Source organism: Ovis canadensis, chromosome X, assembly GCF_042477335.2.
Source record: "Ovis canadensis isolate MfBH-ARS-UI-01 breed Bighorn chromosome X, ARS-UI_OviCan_v2, whole genome shotgun sequence".
In the NCBI taxonomy this organism is placed as follows: Eukaryota; Metazoa; Chordata; class Mammalia; order Artiodactyla; family Bovidae; genus Ovis; species Ovis canadensis.
Window position 1 is genome coordinate 120,682,147 of NC_091727.1, and position 6,000 is coordinate 120,688,146.

Below are 6,000 nucleotides of genomic sequence, written 5' to 3' on the forward strand. Positions count from 1 at the left end.
TGGATGGTAGGCTGTAGTCCATGGAGTCGCTAAGAGTTGGACAGGACTGAGCGACTTCACTTTCACTTTTCACTTTCATGCACTGGAGAAGGAAATGGCAGCCCACTCCAGTGTTCTTGCCTGGAGAATCCCAGGGACGGGGGAGCCTGGTGGGCTGCCATCTATGGGGTCGCACAGAGTTGGACATGACTGAAGTGATTTAGCAGCAGCAGCAGGGAAGTGAACAAAGAGCACTCACTCACCCAACACTAGCACCCAGAGATGACTGATGTACCGATTTCCCTCCTCATCCTCTCCTTCACTCTGACTCCTCTGCAATGAAAAGAGCCACACGCCCTTCACTCAGTGTGGGACCAACCTGGTGCAGCTTATTAACAAGGGGCCCTGCATACACCCCTGTCCAGGCAACCTCGAGAGTATCTTTGGTTACTATTCATACCAGCACCCTGGGTCAACCAAAACTTCTGAATAAAGCACAAGTGTGAAAAGCCATCTCCACCCATCCTTCGGAAATTGCACAGGTGCCATCCCAGGCCATGAGACAGAAGCAGTTCATACAGAAAGAAGCATGTTGGGTGAAACCCTTGATGGTACCTTCCCCCACAGTCTCTTTTCAGTGGGAACCACAGCTACTGCCATGGCATTTACAGGCGCTCTCAGCTCTGCACCCATGGGACTATGCTGGGATACCAACAGACATCTTGCGTGAGTCCTCCACAAGTGACCAGCAGCTCCTATGAGACACAGGTATATGGGCACTGACACATTTCCTGTCTTGCTGTACACAGATCCATCATATTGACTTTTCGGGGATAAGGGCGTGTGCTCTGGGATGTGGCCAAGTGATCATTCACCCTTGTGTTCTCCTCTGGGCAGATGCTGATGCTAGAAAATGAATCCGGTCACCCACAGTGGCACTCCAGCAACCACGATTCTGTGGCTCATCCCTTGTAGCCAGTTCTGTGAAAGACAGAAGATGGGAGAAAGGAACAAGAAGGGAGCCCCCCTCATCCAAAGGGAAGGGACACGTGAAATACCCCGTGCTCCTACCGCCAAGCACAAACAAGGGCACCTGACCCTGGGCAAGTGTCAGAAAAGAAATGGAGGGGACCAACCAGCACAGGATGCAGCCTCTGCACACACATGCCCAGGCCAGAGGAACCTATAATGCTGTGAGAACAGACATACACAAGAGGGTACACATCACTACATGAGCCTGCTACAGCCTGAGAGCAGGCAAAATGAATGCAGCCCTCTGCGTTCCCTTGCTTTAACCTACATTCAACCCCGGAAGCACACACACAGCAAAGTTACATGTGTTTCCCCACTGCAGGGTGGGTTGGGGGGGATGTTTGGAAGGCAGAGGGACAACTTGGAAGCAGCCATCGGGCAAAGGTGAGGGCCTTGGCTTTGACCGCCAGAAATTTCTATCCATGGTGGCACCGCTGAGGTGGTTACCCAGAACATAGGAGAAGGGACATTATATGTACATGCTATCTAAGTGTACATATGTATGTTTACATGTGACATACATATAACATGCTCACATGTACATGCTATCTAAGTGTACACATGTTTATATACGACATACATATAACACACTCACATCTGGGTTCATTTGTATGTACGAATGGAGGAAGGAACAAGTGAAGGAACTGACCAACAAGTGGGGGGTTTGAAGCTAGAGCACTAACAGACTCCCATGGAGAGCTCCCCAAAAGGGTCTGCTGAACAACTGGCCCTCATCAAGGACCAAATTTCTGTGTGGATGGCAGGAGCCACTGGGATCTACGCCTGTCCCATGAACTCCAATCCACCAACGCCCCCCACCAACCCTGCAAAGTGACTGCCTGGAGACCCCTGGAGGGGAGCAATCTATGACAGTTCCCTGGGTCCCTGTCAGTTTCTCCAGCTGCCATAGTGGTCTAGACCCTCTCTTGGGCCTGCTCCTAAGTCTGTAAGCCACATGAGGTAGCTGGATGAGAATAGTAGAGAGGCAATCAAGTAGCAAAGAGGACAAACTCAGGTCCTTGTGCCACCTCCAGCTCTGAATCAGTGTCCTGGGAGAGCTAGGATTCTACCCGAGATGACACAGATGGATGCACCTCCCCAAGGGTGCAGAAACAGGGTCCTGGTTGCAAGGAAACAGCGCAGGGGTGTGTGTGGAAGGACATGAGGACTCAAAATCTCCTAGAGGGCTGTGGAGATGGACACACAGATGGACAGCTTCCTTTGGATGTCCTTATCAGCACATTTCTCCTGCCAAGGTGAAGCCCCAAAGGAGGAGATACTGCTTCCCCCAACACACCAGGGGGGCCAACACAGCTTGGCACGCTTGGAAGGCTCCTGCACTTCCATTGGCTTTTTTGACCTACAAGGGTGGAGGCAGAGGGCATGCTGGAGAGGGTGGTTGGCATTTCTGGAGCAACAGTGCCATCGAGCAGATGCTTCCAGCCCCTGCCTGTGGATCCCACTGGGGAAGGCCTATGAGGGGAGGAAGGGAAAGTTTGGAGCACTCAGAAGATTCTGGGCGAATCTGGCCGGCCACCTCTCCATAGCAGGTGCAGAAGGGACAGGCAATGATGTTCTGGGACGGGGCTCGCCCACCAAAGAGCTCCTGGCTGCCAGGCCCTCGGGGGCGTGGCCTCGGCAGCTGCCATATTCAGGAACAAGGAGCTGAAGCTCCTGCCCCAGGGCCTCTGGCTAGGGGATCCTTGCCCTTCCTGCAGGAAGGCTACTTTGATAGCTTTAAAAGGTCTCAGGTTACTGAAGTAACCCTGCCTTTGCTCCACCTTAGCATTAAGTATAGGAGAAGGCAATGGCGACCCACTCCAGTACTCTTGCCTGGAGACTCCCATGGATGGAGGAGCCTGGGTGTCTGCAGTCCATGGGGTTGCTAGGAGTCGGACACAACTGAGCGACTTCACTTTCACTTTTCACTTTCATGCACTGGAGAAGGAAATGGCAACCCACTCCAGTGTTCTTGCCTGGAGAATCCCAGGAACAGGGGAGCCTGGTGGGTTGCCGTCTATGGGGTCGCACAGAGTGGGACACGACTGAAGCAACTTAGCAGCAGCAGCAGCAGCAGCATTAAGTATAAACTCGAGTAAAACACTTCAGAAACTCATCTTTGTATAAAACACAGGAGTAAAACACAACACCTGGGAGTTCTGTTCCATACCTATCAGATGTGTGAAATCGGCTCAAGTAAAATAATAGCCTTTTCTGGGCTTTGAGTCTAAACTGAGTTCAGAACTTACAAATAACTTGATATTTGAATTGCACAAGCAGAACTCTTCTGATCATTTTGATGAACAACCACAGTGACTACGTGGGAACCATGTTTTGCTGCTTTCTCAGAAATGTCACCTAGAATTTAATCTTATTCATTCCCTCTTCCTTGCTTGCTTTCCCCTCCGCCCCACCACCACCATCCCCAGCCTTAAGCTAGACATTCTGGGTGACACATTAGCATTAATTAGATGCTTTTCTGCACGCAGAACAAACGCCCGTATCTACCAAGTCCTTTCTTTACAACTCTCATATGATTACCTGTGAACCTCCAGGAGGAAACCTGCTTAATCCCAGAGTTCTGGTCTCTATCTTGCTTTACTGCTCTTAAAGATTACAAGATAAGTTACCAATAAAATATGCGCTCAGCGTAATCTTGGGGAACTGCTTTTCCATGAGCTCTCCCTGCACTGTCTCTCATAATCCTGGGTGTTTGTGAGAATTATTCAGTGCAAAACTGGCACAGATGGCACCCAAACAGGCACCACCTGAAGGTCTGCTTTGCACCCATTTCTCAAGCCCGAGAGAAAGGGGAAAGTAGGTCCGCTCATCCAGGTGGGAACTACAGCCTTGAAGGCTAGCAAGGGAACGAAATCTTCTAGAGGTGCAGTATTTTCGCTTTCACTTTCCCATACAAGTAACTCTCCTCAACAGCTTGCGCATAAGCATCAGCTTTCTTGTCTGCTTGTTGCTGCTGGTGGTAAGGTGTCTGACTCAGACTTAACTAAACTTCTTACGGTGATTTATACCCGTTGTCCTTGGTATCCACAAGAAAGTTCTGTGAAAGTGTATCATTGGGAGCGAACAGCTCATTAGTTAAGAAATGGTGTAGGTGTTGTTAATGTACAGCAACTAAATACTTGGAATTTATGTTGTATTGTGGTTTCTGCCATAGAAGAGCAAGAGACTCCTTGGGCTGATCTTATTCCTCCTCCGGAGGCACCTCCACCTTCTCCTCCTATTACATCTAAGCCCATTTGGTCTAAGACTCCAGCTGTAAGCAAATTAGTAGAACTTCAACCCAAGAGAGAAAAAAAAAAAAGGGCAGAGACATTTTAATTCTCAAGTGAAAAACTGTAAGATTTCTGTTTGTCTGTCTGGATTTATGTATGTCTCAGTGTGTATCTTTGTTTTTTGTTAATGCTGAAGTTAAGTTGTGAATGAGCTCTAATTTAATTGGTCTAAAAGAAAGGTAAGCGCTTATAAATCATACAAGAGAAAGAAATTAACCTAAATGAATTTCAGGTTGACATGAACTAGGAAATATCTAATATTAACATGTGTTTGCTAATCTAATATAGACATGTCTAAGAGTCATTAAGAATAATATTTTTTTCATTGTGCCTAGGTTTAACATAAGTTAAATATTGTTATATCTGTTACAAGTTTGTCAGCAAGGAAAGAACTCTGAAGAAAGTTCTGAAAGAAAAAAGTAAATGAGATATGAACTTTCAGATAAACTCTATTAAGAATAATTATGCTTCATGTTGAAGTTTGGCAAAACCAATACAATATTGTAACGTAATTAACCTCCAATTAAAATAAATAAATTTATATTTAAAAAAATAATATCTGTCTAAAATAGTCTCTCCAGGTTTTGGTAACGTGAATTTCTAGGGTTATACTAAACTAGGTGATGAAAGTTTATTGAATAGCTAGGTCATTTCCAAATAAAATATGATTCTAAAAACATTCATTACTGAACACTAATTTCCTCATACAGAGAAACTAAGAGATTTTGGACTATTAATATGTTTGGTGCCATCCTGAAATGTTTTCTATAAGAAAGCAAAGGTCTTTTTAGAAATTATCACTGGTATTTATGTTCACCAATCTAGAATGCTAATATAAAGATCAGTTCCTGGTTGCTTAAGTAAAATAGGATGTATGTTTTTAATAAAGAAGGTATGAGATTTGAAATTACATTTTATGAAGGGAAAATGAAGTATGTCTGACTTACATGTGGCTATTTCAAGATGAGAGAACAGAGTGATGGGTACAGAAAGTGATTAGAAGGTTTGTGGAATGTGGACCCTGAGAAAAGAGTTTTTGTGCATGACTAGGACTGACTAAAATAAATTTAATTAAGTTTACCTAAATGAGTTTAAAAGTAAGCTGGTACAAAAACTTGAATTTGGCTTTTCTCTCTATTAAGAAGCCAGACTATCTTCAAATGTTGAACTGCTTCTAATAATTGATTTAAGTTTTTCTACCTCTTAATTGAGCTGTTCCATATTTACATTTGAAATTCTGTTACTTTGGCTAAGTGAATAGCTGTTGTTTCACAGTGAGCGACCTATATGAGCCTATTTGCTGCTGCTGCTGCTAAGTCGCTTCAGTCATGTCCGACCCTGTGCGACCCCACAGACAGCAGCCCACCAGGCTCCCCCGTCCCTGGGATTCTCCAGGCAAGAACACTGGAGTGGGCTGCCATTTCCTTCTCCAGTGCATGAAAGTGAAAAGTGAAAGTGAAGTCGCTCAGTCGTGTCCGACTCTTCGCAACCCCATGGACTGTAGCCTACCAGACTCCTCCATCCATGGGATTTTCCAGGCAAGAGTACTGGAGTGGGCTGCCATTTCCTTCTCCAGTGCATGAAAGTGAAAAGTGAAAGTGAAGTCGCTCAGTCGTGTCCGACTCTTCGCAACCCCATGGACTGTAGCCTACCAGACTCCTCCATCCATGGGATTTTCCAGGCAAGAGTACTGGAG